This window comes from Pituophis catenifer, unplaced genomic scaffold (assembly GCF_029215685.1).
Source record: "Pituophis catenifer annectens isolate HBS135680 unplaced genomic scaffold, rPitCat1.0.hap2 SCAF_2, whole genome shotgun sequence".
Lineage (NCBI taxonomy): Eukaryota > Metazoa > Chordata > Lepidosauria > Squamata > Colubridae > Pituophis > Pituophis catenifer.
In genome coordinates, this window is record NW_027256882.1 from 59,809,272 (window position 1) to 59,830,787 (window position 21,516).

The 21,516-nt window shown below is 34.3% G+C and overlaps 1 protein-coding gene across 1 annotated transcript in view; it reads left to right on the forward strand.

Moving 5' to 3' along the window:
- Nucleotides 1-16,986: 16,986 nt before the first annotated feature.
- CNTN6 (contactin 6) overlaps nt 16,987-21,516 on the forward strand; it is a 146,359-nt gene continuing 141,829 nt past the window's right edge. The window contains 1 exon segment of the mRNA XM_070933567.1: nt 16,987-17,108. The gene's annotated coding sequence lies outside the window, so the exon portion shown is untranslated.

The following is a 21,516-nucleotide window of genomic DNA, read 5'->3' on the forward strand; positions in this document are numbered from 1 at the left end:
TGCCTCTCACTCGGAAGGTTGAGAGTTCAATTCTAGGAAGTGGCAGATGTGTCTCTATCAGGTCACAAAGGAAAAATATCTGCTGCATAGGCATCAGGAAGGGCATCCAGACAGTAAACGCTCGGCTCCATTCAATTTCCCCAATAACAGCCCAAATAAAAGGGATTAAAGAGTTATAAAAAGAAAAAAAAAAGGTCAAGTATTAGAAAATTCTGTTTTACCATATAGAAATGGCAGCAGAGGATTATTATATAGCCATACAGATTGATAACAGAAGATTGTTACATAGCCATACAGATCAAATAAAATGTACAGTCACCCTGGGCCTTGCTGCTTAATAGTTTTAAACTGTCACAGGAAACTCTCCTCAGAACAAAAGGAACCATAGATTTTAACCATAGATACAAACTAAACACTGACATCTACTGGCTGACTAATTCTGTAGTTGTTGCAATACAAAATACATTCTAACATGTATTCCACCAAGTTACAATGTTCCACTTTGCATGATATCCTATAGGTGGGTCCATAAATATTGACATCCATTGCCCATCATGGTTTTCTTAAATTGATGTTTCCAGATAACACTTTTAAGAAAGGTAGATAGGTCATCAATATAAGTCATATATGTTCCACACACAAAATTATCTAAGGACAATGTTGGTAAGATGAATGGCCTCTAAAGTAAATTTGCTCATCCTGTGTAAACAGTTCTTCTAACAAATATAATGGAGATAAGGAATCATCTGTCAACACACAAACTGCTGTACCTTATTTACCCAATATTGCAAATTGATTGAAAAATTTAACATTTTTGTTGGATTCAAAAGTAGAAAAATCCCTATAAAACCAACATACATAGGTCTCCCTTGGTGTTTCACCCAGTTAGAATACTTGGTTTCAACTGACAGAATTTAACCTCTACCTAAGTAAATATTTTATGTAAAAAATTAGTAGTCTGCCCAAATTGTATTTTGACATACTTTAGAAATGACAGCAAAAAAAAAAAAAGAAAGCTCCTATGTCTCATCATATTAGTTTGCATCATTATGTTTTAATTGCTGAACAAATTTATTTTTAATGGCACTTGAGAGGGATAAAAGCACATTAAATAATCAGTTTGTAAAGGCATTCTATTTTCTAACTAAGAATATATATATGTGTGTGTGGGGGGGTAAAGGTTCCCCTCACACATACGTGCTAGTCATTTCTGACTCTAGGGGGCAGTACTCATCTCTGTTTCTAAGCCGAAGAGCCAGTGCTGTCCGAAGACGTCTCCGTGGTCATGTGGCCGGCATGACTAAATGCCAAAGGCGCATGAAATGCTGTTACCTTCCCACCAAAGGTGGTCCCTATTTTTCTACTTGCTTTCAAACTGCTAGGTTGGCAGAAGCTCTGACAAGTAACGGGAGCTCATCCCGTTACGCGGCACTAGGGATTCGAACCACTGAACTGCCAACCTTTCTGATCAACAAGCTCAGCATCTTAGCCACTGAGCTTTTGCATCCCCCATACACACACATACACAAACAAACAGATGTATAAATAATGATTCCTTTTCCCTAACAAAGGACACCTTCTGGATTTTTTTTTTTTAAACTAGCATGGACAATAATGAACCACTTTTTAAGCAATATGTATAATATGCCTTTGTATGTCCTATCATATATCTTTTCTTTTTGCTGAAGCATGTGAAAAATTACGACATAAATCATAAACTTTTGGATTGGAGTAGAAAAATATTTATGTTATCATATTTTATTAATAATTCATTTTCTGCATTAGCCTGGGGACAATTCACAAATGAATTTTTATGTACACTCTTGTTGGATCAGAATATATTTTAATTTTTTTTAGCATATAGTCATATATTAGTTTTAAAAAATAGAAATTATCTAAATTAATAAACAGTTCAGGTTGCACAATTTTTGTACATATATGTATAGCGGTATTTATACTGCGAAGCATATCTCACCTGTATTGAAATCCTGCAAAATTAATTTTGTTAATTAATTATGTTATGTAGTTGCTTTGTATCTTATGTAAGGTTTTGGTTTGGAAGAATCAGCCCCTGATCATTAATGCTGTTTAATTATTTTTTAAAAAAACATAATATTATTATATATAAAAACAAAATAAAAGTAAATTAGTTGTATTTGAATCTCTCTTGTAATTATCAATATATGCATGTTAATTTACTATTCAGTTTTTAAGAGTTTAATTTAGCATATTAAAATAAAATGAGCAGATCCAATTGTAGCAATTTTTAAAATTAATTATCTCCCTTATATAAAACATCTTCATCTGGAGAGTAATTAAAGGTAATGTTTATCTGTACATCAATATTTATTATCAAAACAAAATGTAAAAACATATATCCAATAGAATCCTCCCAGAGATAGTTTATTTGATGGCAAAGTACTTTAGATGTACTGTGAATATTTCCCTAAAGTTTTTTTTTAACTTTCAACAGTGAAATTCACATTAAGTATTAAAGTTCATTATCAAACATTTGGCCCAAAGGTGCTTTTTCAAGAGGTAACTGGACTTTCTGCTTTTTCTTTGAAGATGTTTCGCTTCTCAGCCAAGAAGCTTCTTCAGCTCCGTCAAATGTCTGATTATTTGAATCATCCTTTTTTGTCCTGTGCATAATTCATAGGACGTTTACTTCCAGGATAATGCAAATTTATGGCTTCCGAATTTAACCTCTTTCTGGGTTAGTACTTAGAACTACTTCTAAGTTAATATTTGCTTACCATTTGAATGTGTTTGTAACTACTTGCATAGGCAACAGCCTTGATTTTTGGAATATTACACCTGTATTTTATTTTACTTACTGCTACAAAAAAGCTTGATTTCTGATAGTTGTCTGTACACATACATTATTGATATCTTGTGTTTGCCTAGACATCACCCCAAAAACATGATTCACAGTCTTGATTTTAGTTTCAATTGGACACTGGCTCAGGCTTTGATGGAAACAGCAGGAATAAAATGTCACTGTCCACATATGTTTGTGACTTATCTCAATTAATAAAATTATTCTTACTCCTCTACTAAGCAAATAAATATAAGATATAGTAGAATATATATTGGTACATGGCCAAAAGGTTTGATCGTGGGACCAATACCTTTCAAGATTTTCATTAGTTGCTTGGCTGAATAGCTGGAGGGAATCCCGATCACATTTGCATATAACATAAAGTTTGGTGAGATGCCTAACACTCTGATCTTGATAGTTTGGAGAAAGGGACTGAAAATAGAAGAATGACATTTAAGAGAGAAAAATTCAAAGTTCTTTCCTTAGGAACAAATAAATCAAATATAGGTTGGGGAATACATGACTTGGCAATCATGCACATGAAAAGGATTTTGGAGCGGCAGCTAATCACAAGATGAATATAAATTAGCAGTGTGATCTGACTACTAAAAAGACAGATGCATTTTTAGACTTCATCAGTAAGAAATATAAGTTCCAAATCAAAGAAAATAATGTGCCACTATATTTTCAGTGGATCAGACTTGTGTGTAGCCTTGAGCACCATATCTTAAGAAAAAATCCATTTACTCCAAATAGTTTTGGTTCTTTTCTTGGTGATGCTTCATTAATTTGCTTCTTATCTGATATCTTGTTTTGAGTCTATAGATCTCAGTTTGGTTCAGGAATGTCTCAAGATTGATTTTATGCTTCATGATTTTATCTAGAAATGTTACTTTTTAAATATGATCTTCACTTCTATTTCCAGAATTAGATCTAGCCCCTTTTCCTTTGATAATTTGATTACTTTCTCCTAATTTATCCTCCTAGGGGTGTCAAACTCAAGGCCCGCAGGCCAGTTTCGGTCCATGGGGTGCTTAGATATGGCCCATGGGGCCACCCTGGACACAGTGAAGGACTGGCCCATGGTGCCTCTGCCAGCAAAAATGGAGTTCACAAGGCCTGCATGCAGCCCTCATGAGCTCCGTTTTCACTGGCAGAGGGTTGCAGGAGGCCATCCTAGTCGAAAACAGAGGTCTGGAGCCCATTTTCACTGACAGAACCATAGGCACCCTCTGAAATGAATGACATCAATCTGGCCATGCCCCCACTGCCCCCCAGGTCCCCAAGGACAAACACAACCCTGATGTGGCCCTCAATGAAATTGACCTTGACACCACTGTCCTAGAATAAACCTAGTAGATCCAAGGCATGGTAATGTTTTTGAACCCCTTATAATAATCTCTGGGATTCACAAATCTGATGATCTGACTAAACTGATGATAACTTAAGTCAATGTTTGATTGATTGTGACAAGAACTGACCAACTAGCTTGTTACCTGAACTTGATATTGGTGGCTGAGACAGAATGGCTGGTCCAAAGTTACCCAGCCAGACTAATAGCATTCTCTCCCTCTGTCTTCCTGAGTTTATTCATTTATTCATTTGAACATCAATGTTGTCCATAGGCTTATGATGCTTGAGAATATATACTTTTTAATATTCAAGTGTGAAAGCAGGAAATAGCCCAAATGGGATAATTATTTTGAATTCTCCATGGGCAATATGAAATGATGTTTCTTTTCTGTAAATCAGGTAATTATATATTTTTTGCTCTATATTTCCTCAATAATCTATCAATTTGTATCCTGAAATCACAGCTATCCCATTAGTAGACCATAAATTAGACAAATCCTGTTTTTTTCCCTATAAGTGATTAAAAGTTTTCATCCTCTCCCAACTCGTTCTATCTTGAGGAGTATGTAGAATTAATATGTCAGTCTCTGTGTGAGGATGAAGTGTATAGCCACTGTTTCCTCACTAAAAAGAATATTTGCTTTCATATATTTCTCCAACAGTTTTGACTGTCAAGTTATTTTTTCTCAAAATGAGAGTTAAAATGTAGTTCTCCAAGCCAAAACCAAACCAAAGGCATACTATTTGCAAGCCACTCTTCCTGTCATGGTTCTTAAAATCAGTTTCTGATAATACCTACATCTAGACCTTATTTCACTTTCACATTAAATTAGGAGGCAATGATTAAAAAGCTTTAGATGAGCTTTTAGAAGCCTTAGACTTCTATGCAAAGTTCTCTAAGCAACAGAATTATATATATTGGTTTTAGGAGTTATCTGTAATTCAAAGCAGGAGGATTCTGTCTTTGCTTTCAATGATGCTTCAGGAACACCAAAATGGGGTTGATGTTGCCTCATATGAAAAGACTGCATAGAAGCAATTTCTTGAGCAAAGCAATGCAAAACTCTCCTCTTAGAAATGGAGTCCTTGTTCAAATGCATCACCTGAAATTTTGTTGAAGTGCAATATCCCTTTGAGATGCTTCAAAGTGCTATTAGTTATGCACTTCCTGAAGAAGTACATGCAGCTCTTATTAACTGCATTGCTCTCTTGAAATCCAAAGAGATCCAAGGAGCAAGTGTGAGTAAGACAGAACAGAGACAAAAAGAGCATATTTCTATAAATAGAATAGAATAGAATAGAATAGAATAGAATAGAATAGAATAGAATAGAATAGAATAGAATAGAATAGAATAGAATAGAATAGAATTTTTTATTGGCCAAGTGTGATTGGACACACAAGGAATTTGTCTTGGTGCATATGCTCTTAGTGTACATAAAATAAAAGATATGTTCATCAAGAATCATAAGGTACAACTTAATGATAGTCATAGGGTACAAATAAGCAATCAGGAAACAATATCAATATAAATTGTAAGGATACAAGCAACAAAGTTACAGTCATGCAGTCATAAGTGGGAGGAGATGGGTGACAGGAACAATGAGAAGTAGTGCAGACTTAGTAAATAGTTTGACAGTGTTGAGGGAATTATTTGTTTAGCAGGGTGATGGCATTCGGGAAAAAACTGTTCTTGTGTCTAATTGTTCTGGTGTGCAGTGTTCTATAGCGTCGTTTTGAGAGTAGGAGTTGAAACAGTTTATGTCCAGGATGTGAGGGGTCTGTAAATATTTTCATAGCCCTCTTTTTGACTCGTGCAGTATACAGGTCCTCAATGGAAGGCAGGTTGGTACCAATTTTTTTTTCAGCAGTTCTAATTATTCTCTGAAGTCTGTGTCTGTCTTGTTGGGTTGCAGAGCCAAACCAGACAGTTATAGAGGGATGAGATGAGGAATGGGATGAGGAAATAATAATGCCTCAGAAATAAACAAAACCAAACAAAAAAGACTACACAAATATACAGAATAAGAATCAGAACTCTTTCAGAAATAGAAAGCACAAGTTCACCAGTATGGATGAATTATGACTGAGGTCATAGAAGTCTTTTGTTGTTTCCATAGGTGTTTTTAAAAAAACAAAAAGAAAAAAACTTCCTCTTTTCTCTGTATACTCACCATGTTCCTTACCTTCTTTTTTTTTTTCTCAATCCATTTGTCTGAGTGATGGTTGAATGACTGCTTTCTGCTCAGATGTTCTTCTTTGCATTCTCTAAACTTTATTCCCTGTCCTCTTGTTCATTTCTTTTTTTAACTTAGTTGATCTGGTAACATTTATGGTTAAGCTTTGTGAGACCGTGCAGTTATTGGGTGAAAAATCATTTTAACAAGTTTGCAGTTGCTTCATGAGCGTATTTCTCTTTTTAGGCACCCAAAAAGATTCTCATTGCTTGAACAATTATTTTTGAAAATTATTTTTCAGACAAAAGTCCATATCTTATATCAATAGAATCATAAGAAGCATCTTATTATACAAATAAATATTCATAGAACATACTTCTCTATTAATCTTAAGGGTTTTGTGCTACGTTTTAAATTAATATCACTTGCACTTCTTTCCAATTATAGATGGTGAAAATATACTCTTCCCTTTAATCTTGCTTAGTTTCACATTGCCCTAATTGCTTGGAGTGATTTATATTTCAAGTTTCTCACAGCCAGTTGTCAATTATCTGCAAGCAATCAGCAACTTACTGTCTTAATGTATCCTTGAGTATTTTGAAGATTTCTCTTGAACAGTCATACATCATGTTATAAAAATAATTGCTTCCAAATAATGTCATATTGAACTTTCCCAAACATTAAAATTACTGATAATTCCAAGTCAGTCCTGGCATTATCTATTGGACTGGCACGGGGGCAGGCATCTTGTCATAATAATTCAATCTTTCTAAATACATTCATAATTAACCCAGGACAATTTTATATTTCATTTTAAGTAGTATGTCTAATTGAAAAGGCCATTGTTGGAAGGAGAAGAATTCTTAGTGGACAGAAAGAAACCATGGAAATATGTGGGCAGATTAGGAGCCACATGTCTCCATGGTTTCTTCCCATCCACTAAACAGGCAAAATTAGTGCACTTTATATCCCTTCAATCAAAAATATCCAAGAAGTGTGCCTTCTCCAGCATGGCACCTGCCCTCTAAGGTGCCATGCCACCTCCAAGATCCATTTGACTTCCAAATTGATGATGTTCAGCAAGTGAGCCTAAGTGGCGTAGGAGGCTAATGCCTCCTACTAAGGCAGCATTTAACACCCAGCTGCCTGCCATTACTGCGAGTTCAATTCTCACCAGGCTCAAGGTCGACTCAGCCTTCCATCCTTTCTAAGGTGGGTAGGACCCGGTTTGTGGGGCCAATAAGCTGACTTTGTATAAAATATACAAAAGTATGAAGGCTATTGCTTAATGCATTGTAAGCCGCCCTGAGTCTCCGGAGAAGGGCGGCATATAAAATATATTTTTTTTTTAAAAAAAAAGTCTTTAAAAATGTCACTGTTCTCTCAAGCCTATGGAAGCCTATTTGTGGAATCCCGGTTGTTCGTGTTATACTATAGGAACTGTGATTATCTAAACATATAAGTTTTTATTTTTATTGTTGTCTATTTTTAGTGCTTGGCAGCCAAACACATTCTGGAGCTGAATGATAGTAAAGTGAAGTGAAGCAAACTCACTTTAGTATGAGAAATTCTGCTAGCAAAAAAAGTGGATTACAATTAAATCAAACTACTTGAATTTAGTTGACAATTGTGTACACAATGCAGGATTGTTGAGCCCTTTAAAAGATAATGCATATCATCAATGGCAGTTATGCACAATCCAGCCCATTTATTTACCCTGATTGCAACAACCTCGTCAATTTTTCTTCATCTGCAACATGTAGAAAATTTGTTTCCTACTCCAAATAATTGGCCGCTACTAATCTGTGTAGAAAAATATAATACAATGGCATCAGAACAAAGAATCCAAATTATATGTAATGGGCAACAATAGATTCAAAGACTTAAAAATGTTGAACGTCAGATGCTGTCCAATTGATTCTCTTCTGTGTTCATCTCAGTGAAAAGAAAATAAGAAACTTCCGATTCCTTATTTAAACAGGTAGTATTTCTGTACAAGAAATGGATTGTTTAACCTACAGTTAGTGAGAACAAACTGAATCAAAACATGGTTGTTGACTATGGCTTTTTCTAAAACAAAGCCATTAAGTTTACATATCTTAAAATAGAAAAATAGACAGCTGCTTCCAGCATAGTGTAAAAGAGAACTAAAGATATTACTGTATGTAACTCATTCACATAATAAAAAACAATGATTTCCAAAAATATTTACATTCCATTAATAGATAAGATGAAGAGAACTTGACACAGAAATTTGTAGTTGGGTAAAATCCTGTTTCTTGGAACAAGTTGCCATATTTCTACACACTTTTCATATCCCTAGGTAGGTGTGTTTTCAGATTTGATCCAGCAGACACAGAGTAATTTAGTTTATTCTTTACAAATTGGACATTATTTTATATCCCAGAATATCTCATTATCCTCATGAGAAACTTATATACATATTAGGAAGCCATGGTGCAGACAAAACATGGCTTTCTTTCTTTCTTTCTTTCTTTCTTTCTTTCTTTCTTTCTTTCTTTCTTTCTTTCTTTCTTTCTCTCTCTCTCTTCCTTCCTTCCTTTCTTTCTCTCTCTCTCTTTCCTTCCTTCTTTCTTTCTTTCTTAATTTCTTTCTTTCTTTCACAACCATTTGAGTTCTAGAGATACTAAATCCATTCTTTATGAGGATATGGAAACCTTAATTTATTAGGCTTTTTTTAATTATCACTGCTTTCAAAGATAAGCTGTGCAGTGTTTTAATAAGTAAAAGTAATAGTAGTAAAAGTGTTGGATTTATTTGATTGACAGGATATTAAGTGATATAGTTATTATCTCCTCTTCCATTGTAAATTATCAAATGGGACCTTCAGTCAGCTTGGTAATAATGGCAGGTGAATGCTGTGACAATATAAGGCAGCAAATAGTATCTTCCACTATATCTAGAATTCACTTATAACTCAAATCACAGTGACAGAATGCTTGTGCAGTAGATTGGAAAAAAGGTCTATTATTATTTATTTGTCTTGCCCAGGAACACAAGACTAATGAAATTTCATTGAATAGCATGCATGTCAAGATTACTATATATCATAAAGACACATCCTTCTAACTTTGTAGTAGATATTTGTCTCTGTTATTAGATATTTGCTTCCACACAATATTTTGATGTTTGAAGGACATGGCCAAGTTCATGGTATAAAACAAATCACCTGCACAAAAGAAAATAATTGATCTTTCATGCATCTTGCACAACAATATAAAAGAACCATGCAGGAAATGTAGTTATAGCTTGTAATTTCAGAACAGCCCACCTTTCTTATAGATGGTTGAATCAGATATACAACTAAATCATTTCCTCTTCTTTGTGTTCTTTGGTGAGGGGACAGTCAATAGTAGAACTGAGCAAATTTCACATATTGGATGACAGATCAAACTTTTATAATGTAATATAATAGCATTCCGAAGCAACTCAATTGATGTCAACATTATCTAGCCAAATGGCATCTTCTTAATTTTCACCATGTAACTATTGCCAATTGTAAACTGTTCCACTGTATAAATTATCCTTGGATGTGAAATTTGCAAAGAAAAATGAGAGAAAGCAAATGCATTTTCTGCTATTTTTCTCAGTTTGAAACTATAAATATCTTCCTACTCTAACTTCCTACAGAAAACTACTAACCTAGTGAATAGACAAAACAGGGGGAAGCTGAAGTAACAAGGGCCATATTTTATATTCAGAAAGTGAACCATTAATTTTCGTCTCTTCCATTTTCCATTCCTTCATCCATGAGTCAGCATTCAACCCTTTTGGGGGCTGCTTTTTGTTTGCTTTGAATAGAGGTGTATTCTATTGTATAGACCCCTTAGGTCCAACTCCCAGGGACTTCCAAAGTTTTTGTCCAGTTTTAAACTTTATTATAATAGAAAATATAATAGAAAATAGAAATGAAGGCAAATATACATGTCCCAGGATAATGTGTAGGATCCAATCTGGGTCAGTCACAAGGATCTGACCCAGTTTGGCGTCGCAGTGAGACACTCGGGGAATTAGCGAGCTCTGATGAGCTCCGCGAAAACCCCGGCTGCCGAACCGCTGCCGATGGGTCTGCAGACCAGAACCATCCTGCAGGGATGGGGAAGAAAGAGAGGCACCTCGGATGACCAAGAGGAACAGGCAAGTTCCTCAAAGGTTGGAGGGAACTCTCTGTGACTTGGTGGCGGGGGATGGCAGCCATGGCGGCTGCCATGAAGCTGGGACAACCGGACTAAGTATAGAGCTGGAGAGAGAAGATAAATGGAATGGAGTTTATTTGAAGCCAGGTGAGTGACAGCCAACCCTGACATGAAATAACAACAAGAGAAACATCTTTTAATTATAAGACCCCTAATGATAAATAGTGGCTAAGGAGAATGGGGGCAAAGAAGATTTTGAAACGTAACTTTAAGGAGACGAATACCCGACAGAAAATTGATTTTTAAACAAACTATTTGGAAACCTTAAACAATTTGAGAATGGTCAAAGGATTGGGAAGAAATAGAGAGATCCTTTTTTTTTCTTCTCTCTTTTTAAATTTCAAAAAAAAAAAAAAAAAAAAAACCCAAAGAGAATGGATAATAAGCTTTAAAAAAGAAGTGATGTTCAAATAAAAGGGGGGAAAGGGGGAAAAAAAGAAGTGAGAAGAATTATTTAAATTTGGACTGGACTTTAAATATGATTTGGTACTTTTAAACCTAAAAGAAAAAGAGAAGTTAATAAGATTGTTATGTAATTGAAACAAAATGGATACTTTTTAAACAACCGGAAATTGTGGATTGCAGAGACATCATCTGGAGTAAATAGGAATATTGCAACTTGGTTTTTGTTTTGGAAAATTGTGGACTTCACAGATAACATCCCTGAGAACTTGTGGGGGAGGATTTTCTTGTCTACAAGCAGTTTGACTTTTGGAGAAAAAAAATAATAAAAAGAAGGGAACACAACGGAACTCTTATAACTGGAATAATATTAATTTAAAAATAAAAATGGCACAGGAATTAAAGAAGGAACAAATTGATCTATTTGACTTGGACAATGGAAATAAGAGAAATAATTATAATGTTGCACAGAGAACAAAATTTGAGGATATAGAAGCTGAAATGGAGCATACACAAATGGACAAGAAAATGAAGATGGAGGAATAAGACATAGAGGTGGAAAATAAAGAAGATAAAGACAATGTGATTAAATATGTTAAAGTAACTGAACATGAGAATAGTAATAATAAAAAGGAGGTCTCTAGAGATTATACTGAGATTAACAATAATACAATGATGATTATACTGGGATTAACAGTGAATATTAAGGAAAATAAAAAAAGTCCAGGACCTGGATTTATAAAACTATATTGAGATCAATATAAGTGAGAAGAAATATGTTACAGATACTTAGAAATGAAATATGGATTGAAGTTAAAACATATGAGAAATAGACTATGTTAAAAGAAAATATATTAATGGATATGATGAAGTAACTTTTATTAAGATGTTGGATGATATTATTTGAGGAAATTGATAGCTATAATAATTGGGATACTGTTTAAATGTTTATAGAGATTATACTGGGATTAACAGTGAAAAAATAAAGATTATTACTATGATTATACTGGGATTAACAGTGGAATAAAGATGATTACACTGGGATTAACAGTGGAATGATAAAAGAAAAAGTTAAATTAGATGATGTAAAAAGAAAATATATCAATGGACATAATGAATCAATTTTCATTAAGATGTTGAATGGTATCATTTGAGAAAATTGATAACTATAATAATTGGGATATTGTTTAAATACGTACAACAATGGTAATAATTTGAATATTTTTCACTTAAGCAAAAAAGAAAAGAAAATTGAAACAATATATGATTATGATTTACAAACAAAAACTACTTAATTGGTGTTTATATAAATGGTATGGTTAAATAGATAGAATTTAGGGAAATAATTGGGAAACTGTATTAAAGAGCACTATTTGAATTAAGAACTATGTTTAAATGTTAAATTGCTATATTTTTAAGATTAGAGATAAGATTTAAATTTGATAAAGTAATAATGGAATAAAGATTTAATGAGCATTACGTGAAGTAATAAATAAATGTAAGGAAGTTTTAGAAATGGAAATAATTTTGAAATATAAACATGTTTGAACTGTATTGTTAACAGTGAGGATTTAGGGGAAGAATTGTGAAATGTATTATGAGATATTAATTGAATTAAGATTTAAGGTGGGTTAATAGAAGGGTAATTATATTAAGTAAATATGAATAAACTTTTTCTAAGATGGTATTAGTTGAAATATGTGATTTAAGATTAAGAAATAAGTGTTATGGCAAAATAGAATATATAAAATTTTGTTAAAGATGATAAAAAAATGAACAAATTGATGACCGGATCAAAGCTCTGTTCTGAAAAGATGTAATTTGTGTGTTTGGGAAAAAAAAAACCTTTTTGCAAAAAAAAAAAAAAAAGAGAGAGAGAGAGAGAGAGAGAGAGAGATCAGAGCTTGATTTTTTTCCAGGTTTTGGACTTGCGTTGCAGCCCATCCTCAGAGAATTTCTCAGGAAAAAAGAAAAAACAAAGTAGAAATCACAGTTTGGCATTTTTCCCAAAAAATCTTTTAGACTGAAATCTGTCAGGATCTACACACTGTATAGCCTCTGGATCCTCCAGTTGGGCACCTCTGATAAAAAGAGAAAAAATGCATTCAAAACAGTCTTGGAATCATGCTGAGTAAGTACTTCTGGATAAAGACTAACTGAGCTTTGGAAGAGATGTTTGAATTGCCAAGCTGGCTTTGTATATTAGCTGCAACATCTCAGAATGATCTCATTAACTGGCTTTAGATTGGACAGTACAGCCATATTTTTCCAAGCCAATTGTGCTCGACTTCTGCCCACTGGGGATGTCTGTGGTGATGGGATTTTTGGAGAACAATGAGGCTGGCAAAGGGGAATTAGGATCTCCAGGCACCTTTGGCTACTGATTGTTTTCCTCTGCTTCAGACCAAACAAACCATCTAAGTTACATGAATGCCAAATTAATTGCAATTCGTCGATTCCATTTCTGTGCTTGTTGAGGGAAAAAAGAAGAAAGGTCACACTCCTGATATCATCTGCTTGTTGGACAACTTTTATTATTTTATTTTATTGTTTGTTTATTTATTTAATTATTTAGTTATGTATAATTTTCAAAAGACATACAAAATATTATCTAAAGCACTTATTTGGGAAAAATTAAAATATCTACAAAGACCGAAGAATTATGCTCATCTGTCAGAATACAGGTCTTTAAATAAAGGTATTTAACAATCTGTGTTCTAACAGAGTAGCACAATTCAAAATGCACTGACGATGTCTCCTCAATTGGTGACAAGCCGTTTGCAACCAAATTGCCACGCTTGGAGCTCAAACCAACAGCCTAACAACCAACCCGAGTTACTAATATTCAAACACATTTCAAAGCATTCTACGTTATTGCTTGCTTAAAATGAGCTTCGTGGTACTTCATCATTTAATTCAAGGATGAAGATTTGGCCTGTTAAAATAACCCCAAAAGGAACAATTAATCCCACTTTAAGAAATACATTTTTTTTTATTGCCAGCTAATTTCATAAACATATCCAAAGGCATCTGGAAATTTGAATCTCATTGATGTGGGAATATCAGAGACTTTGAAAAGTGTAGTTATGGGCCACACACAGATCCTGGCCTGCAGTTTTTTCCATATACCAGCCTTCCATTTAATTCTCAGATTTAGCTGCTAATCAATTTTCAGCATGATGCTTCAGCTTTGTAGAAGCAAAGTAGCATTCACTGAAGGTTTGTAACTTTGTTTTAACATGTCTGAGTTGTTCCTCAAATATTTTTTTAAAAAAACATTGGAAAAGGAGAGGAAGAAGGACAAAAGGAAGTCATTTGCAGTGGGCAAAACATGGTTAAAAAATGTAGAGCATTATTCACCCTGTGAGGACACAAATCAAAAAGAAAACCAATAGGAGAAGTAATGATAGATGTAAGGTGTGCATCTCTAAGAGGCAGGGACAAAATGGAAGCCAGGTGATATTAAACACTCTGGTCTTCATAACCATTGCAGGATGACCTGGAAGAAATAAAAAAGGAAGCTGCCAACCAGTTAAGAAAAAGAGGCCATAATGAAATGGCTTTTTATATTCACTGGAGGGGAGGAGCCATGCCAAACACTGAAGAGAGAGGGAGAGGGAGGGAAAGAGAGGGAAAGAGTGGGAGATAGATGGAGTGGAGGATAATATCTCTTTTTGCATTCAAGTAATGGTGAACAGCCAATACTGGTGAAGGAAGGAGCAGAGACAATGCATTGGTCAGATTGCTGTAGATCTGAGTACACTGTACTCAATGTAAGTGACTCAGAATCATCTGTGTGTGAGGTGGGCAGCCATATAAATGTCTAAATAAGTACGTTAAGTAAATAAGTAAGTAAGTAAGTAAATACATTGATGATGTTACCTAGTTGAGTAATGGAATGTCTGCAAAAAAACCATGAAGCTCAGAGAGCACCAAGGACCCCACAGTAAATAAATAAAATCCAGATATAATATTTTATTATTTAATAATGTGTACACTCTTAAATTGGATTGCCCTTAAAGCTGATTTACACTGTTGTCCTATAGAGTGCTATAGATGCTGTCGGAAGGTAAATGGCCTCAATTAAAGACATATAGAAGAAAGAAACGTGACACTTTAGTAACATGGATTTTTTTGGTCACAGCAATCTTCACTATTATATCTGTCTAGTCCTATTCAGTTTGTTTTGTTATGGTAATCCACTTACTATGGTTTACAATAATTTCTTGAAGGATCATTCTACACTAGTCAGATATAGGCAACATAAAGGCAACAAGCATCCTACAGTTCTGAATCAAGGCTAAAAGCAAGTGCATTTCCTTACCTTTATTATGTAAATAAACCCCACACAAATCTTCAAGAAATGAGTTGTTATTATTAATCAGGCATGAAATGTTTGCACTTGTATGGGAAGAGGAAATTGCCTGCAGACTATGTGAGAAAAACTGAAAGCAAATTCACCTCATAAGATTTTGAAATAAATGAAAGGCACAGAGTACCTTATGTTTTTACAGCCTTGACAATAAAGCAGCAAGGTGATAGGTGAACATTAAGGACACATAAACGTTTCATTTTATTTCATTTTCATTTTATTAAATTTGTATACCGCCCTACTCCCGAAGGACTCAGGGCGGTGAACAGCCATAAAATAAAACATATAGATACAAAATTTAAAATAGAGATAAAACTAATTAAATAAATTTGGCTGAACCATTTTAAAACCCCAATAAATTAAAACCAAATTTAAAATTCCATTTAAAAAGAGGAAAAGTTTAGGTCAGGCCAGCTTGATGGAATAAGAACGTCTTAAGCGCGCGATGGAAGGTACGCAGATCCGGAATCCTCCGTATCTCCGGGGGGAGCTCGTTCCAGATCGTAGGTGCCCCCACAGAGAAGGCTCTCCCCCTGGGGGCCGCCAGTCGACATTGTTTGGCCGACGGCACCCGGAGGAGCCCCTCTCTATGGGAGCGTACTGGTCGGTGGGAGGCTATAAACGTTGTATATTTAAATTGTATTTAAGCTCACACTGGATGGATATCTCAACACATGGCTGGTTAAGTTAACCCTTAACCATAGATGTACTATTTTGGCCATGCTATTACAAACATGAGGTCATAATGACCGCTCTAACTGCTGGCCGTAGTCCAGGTAATTGCACAATATTGTGACTAGTGGTTCTGGATCTATTGCTTCCAAAAGGTGCAGAAGATCATTTGAATTTGTTCTTGCCATATAAATTATTGCAGAACATAAATTGTACCTGGTCATCAATTTTATCAGGAGCTTCATCATTGCTGATGTCATAATCGGTGGCGGTGGCAGGTCCCTCATTGTCCATTACAAAATTTTTGTGGCAATCTGATTCCACTTCACTCAGATCACTCTCTGCTTCTTCATATCATGTTAAAACAGTTTCTTTGAAGTTTGGGTCACCAAATTGTACCCTTTTTGGTGGAAAACGTGGCCCCGACATTATAAAAAATATATATGTTAACAAAGATCTGTGGTCAAAATAACTGCAATTCAAATTCAAACGCCGCTACAGAAAACATCAAATAACTTACGTAAGTGCGATGCTGCATACACTCTTATTGATGGGAAAACAATAGCTATTCACAACCAGAATGGTCCATTTCTAAAAATAGAGGTGTTCCAAACATTTTGAAAAACTGTTGCGGCCACTATGACTGCAGGTCTGTGGTTATGGGTTAAAAGCCCCTCAAGGAAGGAAGGAAAGGATACTTTCCACTTTGGGGTATTGTTATTGTTATTACATAGAGCTTTGTTAATGATGAATGCCATATTAGCTGCTTTTGAATAGAGAGAAAAATTTAGGTATCTCAAAACTGTTTAGTTTTTTCATGTAGAACTCATTAAAATAGAATACTTTGCAAGAAACTATCAGTATAGAAAAGATATCTAAGGTCTGGTTGGAAGGTACAAAACCAGATACATTCTGAATTTTAAGTGAAGTATTATGTTTTAAATCTGTTTAATATGTTTTGTATCATAGATGAACAAATTCATCATGGTCCTGTTTTTATTCAAGAGCCATCTGATGTCATACATTCAGAGAATTCAGAAAAATCAGAAGTGCTTTTGAATTGTACAGCAAAAGGTTCTCCCTTGCTACAGTATCGGTAAGTTATCTTCTATATATGTTATTATTTTGAGTGTTATTGAGTCTAATGACAAAACTTCATAATTTTCAAATGAATAGCAAGCAGTTAAAATAAAATGGGTATGGGTATGGGTATGGGTATGGGTATGGGTATGGTATGGTATGGTATGGTATGGTATGGTATGGTATGGTATGGTATGGTATGGTATGGTATGGTATTGCATGGCATAATAACCTGGGGGTTTATCCCAAACATGAGTATTTACAATAAGAAATATAAAAAACAGACATATTGCATAAGAGGCAGATGAGAATGTAGAATAAAGAAAAACAGGTATATTTATTTATTTATTTATTTATTTATTTATTTATTTATTTATTTATTTATTTATAAAGTGACACAAACTTTGCTTGCTTGTTAGTTACTAGAATAGATAGCACAGCTATTTTATTTTCTGATTTTATCAGAAAACACTTATTTAATGTCTTTTTATATGTTTTACTGACACTAAATTAGAATGCTGTCAGTTCCAGCTAGTGATGTTATGTTTTTAAAACTTACATTATTCTGAAAATGTAAATTGATACTGCTCCATTGTTTATATAGCATACAGAAAATCTGAGACAACAAAAAATCACACCATTATGGATATTTCCTCACAAACATCCAAATCCTTAAGACTGTGTAGAAATAATTGGATTTAGAATAGAATAGAATGATAGACTTAGAAGGGATTTTGGTGGTCTTCTAATCGAATCCCTCTGCTCAGAGACAGGAAACCCTATACCATTTCAGACAAATAGTTGTCCAATCTCCTCTTAAAAACCTCCAATGTTGGAGCACCCACAACTTCTGGAGACAAGTCGTTCTACTGATCAATTGTTCTAAGTGTCAGGAAATGTTTCCTTAGATCTAGGTTGCTTCTCTCCTTGATTAATTTCCATCCATTGCTTCCATCCATTTAACTAGATGAAGCTCTATAAAATAATTATTATTTATGTTATTTAGAATACCACCATCAGGATAAAACTGTTGATTGTTGTGCTACTTTTCTATGTTGCTTTAGCTGGTTTAGTATCATGTACAAAAAGTCCTCTGTGAAAAGGCAATTTTTAGAAAAGGAAAATGGTGGCTTGGCTTCAAGAGGATCTATTCTCTCCTCCAATTTAAAATAAACCAAAATATACAAGGACATACATGTTCCAGTATCCACTCACCAATAAAAAATGCCCCATATTTTGTTATTAATTAGGTTTTTATAATTTTTTAAAGTCATTGAAGTGATAAAACAGAGACTGAGAAAAAATATACTGTGATGGTGTTTAATTTACCCTGGTTTGAAAATATAAAAGTCAGTTTCCAGTTAAATTTGAGGGAAGGCCCATCCTGGATTTCAATCCCTCCTTCAACTCAAGTCAATTTTCAATTCTTGTCTTTCCCTTCCAACCAAATTATCCATTATAATGGCAAAATGATGTGTCAGGGCAATAGCTGAGATCCCTTTTGGTTCTTGATGAACTCTGGGACTGAGTTTCTAGATTTGGAAAGTACTGCTCAAATTATTTTATGACTTTAAGGAAAATATCTTGCTGCGTCAAGCAAAATCTGCATTTTGTTGAAGGGAGTTCATCCATCACTAAGAACAAAGTTTTCTCAGTACACTTACGATTGATTGATTGATTTGTCACCACTAGCCAGCTGCTGAGTTTAAGAAGTTGTGTATTTCTGATCAGAGCGATTTGAAGTATTTCAGCTGAAATAGTTATAATTTTAAGAACTTAATGTTGCTATAAGGGAATTAACTTCTCTTGCAATGCTAGTTCTAGCACATGATCCTAATTATCCACAAAATGTTACTACTAAATTCATATCCACAGGACTGGAGCCACACTTGTTAAATAGCTTTGATTAAAAATACATTTAATTAAAATTATCTGTCAAACTTGAGGGCCAGATGCATCATATGCTGGCCATGCCCACCCCGGTTTAACGAAGGGGGAAAAAAGTTGCAATACGTCACATGACAAAAATGGGATGCTGCGTGTTTGACACTCCTTATCTATTCTATTTAAAAAATAGTCAAAAGTTTGGTCATTACACCTATCCCTCAACATTGTTTTCCCTATATCAAATTTTATAATAAAAGTTCCTTGAGATTGAGATCTATTATGGATGGATGGAAGGAAGGAAGGAAGGAAGGAAGGAAGGAAGGAAGGAAGGACAGACGGACTTGAACTTGAAAGTTTTGGTAGAACTTTTTACCCTTGAAATTAAGGATACAGTATTACTAAAATGATACATTTATTGCTATGGAATGTAGCTACGACAGTATCAGTTTTAAATATTTTGTTCTCTTAGCAGTGTTTGTACTGGGTTTTCTCCAGCTTCATCCAATTGCTCAAGACCAGATATGCCAAAGAGGACAGATTTTGTCTTCTTGGTCTAATGTTGTGCTCACTCAATTTGGAGTACATTCTCTTTTTGGAATGATAATGAAATGACATAGAGTAGCACTGGGGAGTCTCTGGTCTGCAGGCTTAATCTGACCTATGAAAAGAAGCATATCCAATCTGAACGGGGCCAAAATTCCACTCGTTAAAACCATGTCCTTAAATGGGAAAGCCAACCCACAAGACAAATTGGATAAGAATATTCCTAGTAGACTGTTATAGGCTCATGGACCAATGCTCATCCCTTCAATTCTTGATCATCATGTACTACCTCAGAGTCATTAAGGGGAATTCTAGTCATTTTAGCTGAAATGCAACTAGAACCCTCCATGTCTCTGAGGAACTTGTTTATTGGAGAAGATTTATGAAGTAGAATCAGTATAAGTGGCTGTCTCCATGACATATATTGAATGCTCACACATTCTTTGACTTTCATGTTTTGCACAAATACCAGAACAATTTTATACTTGCATTTTAAAGCCATTCTAAAATAATTACTCTGTACATGTTTTTTTCAAATAATTTCCAAGTTTTTGTTTCTTGATGAATTTTAAGTAATTCATCAGGGTATGCATGATCTGATTAAAGACTCACCTGGCAATCATATGCATCCATTAATAGCTTTCCTTCATTGATTGAAACATATTAATTAAGAGAAGACCATAACCAGGAGCTGAGTTCCTTATCTATATGCACAGTTTAATAATAATCACACTGTGTGATTAGAATGATTATGGGACACTGTGAAAAATTCATTTGCTGCAAGTAAGCCAACAACTTTGCATCTGTGTTGAGAAACAATTATAGGGTTTAATTGGGAACCATGTAATGATGACAGCAGTTATTTCAGTGATTGATTCAGAAATTAAAGTGAGCTGGCAAATTAACTACCAGTGTTTCCAGCATTAGAAAATTTTGGATCCAGAGAACTTATATTGTATATAGATTTAAATGGATGGTGAGGGAAAAATAAAATGAAATCCAGAGAATTGAGTTATGAAATGATACAGAATACCCAACAGGTCCACTAGACCTGATAAAAATCTGAAATTAGATAAAGAACATAAGAATCGAAGAGTTAAAATGAACAGCAAGACCCTGCCTGATATCATATGACTGCATAAAGACAAAAACCTCTGAAAGACTGGTCTAAGAAATGTTTCTGAACTATAAGCAACTGTTTATAGAATTAAATTGATTTTGTTCAATTGATCCATTCAGTTTCATTCATTTTGGGGGGGGAAATATGTATTTATCTAAAAGGCCTTTAGCTAAGCCTTTCTGAAATTCCATTCAGCCTCTGAATTACTTTGTCATGCATAGATATCTATACAAATGCTTTTGTTGTTAAAAAAAAAGTCCTTCACATTAAGCATTACTGATTATTTAATTATTTATTTTTCAGGGGAGTCAGGTCAGATATTTTATACCAATTAAACTTCATATGTAGTCTGACAAATTGACAAGGTAATCTAATTTAAATTTACTCTGGTTTTGTTTCCATTTCCATTGGAAAGATCTTGTCAGAATATAAATCACAAAATAAATTTTCAACCCATATAATGTATATTAAATATGTTTCACATTCAAAGGGAGGAAATAGATGGTTCTCTCAGTGAAGTCTCTTCTTCATCTGCTTCTCACAAAAACAGGAGTACCAAATACAGTACATCTCCATTACAACTCCTACTAAAATCATTTCTCCAGTGGTAGACTTGAGATACAAGGAGGAATTCAAGCAAAGCAAAAAAGCTTTATCTTATGGCATCTTGCCTTATGGTAATGGCAGACAAAATTTCCACAACTCCTATCCCACACCCAAAAACAAATACAATAAGCAATAACACCCTGATGTAGTTAGATTTATACGTAATATTTTCCAAGTGTCAAACTATATTTGACAATCAAGTTTTGGAAACAGGGCATGCAAATTATCCTCTATAAACATTACTTGTTTTCACTAATGCTACCTTGGA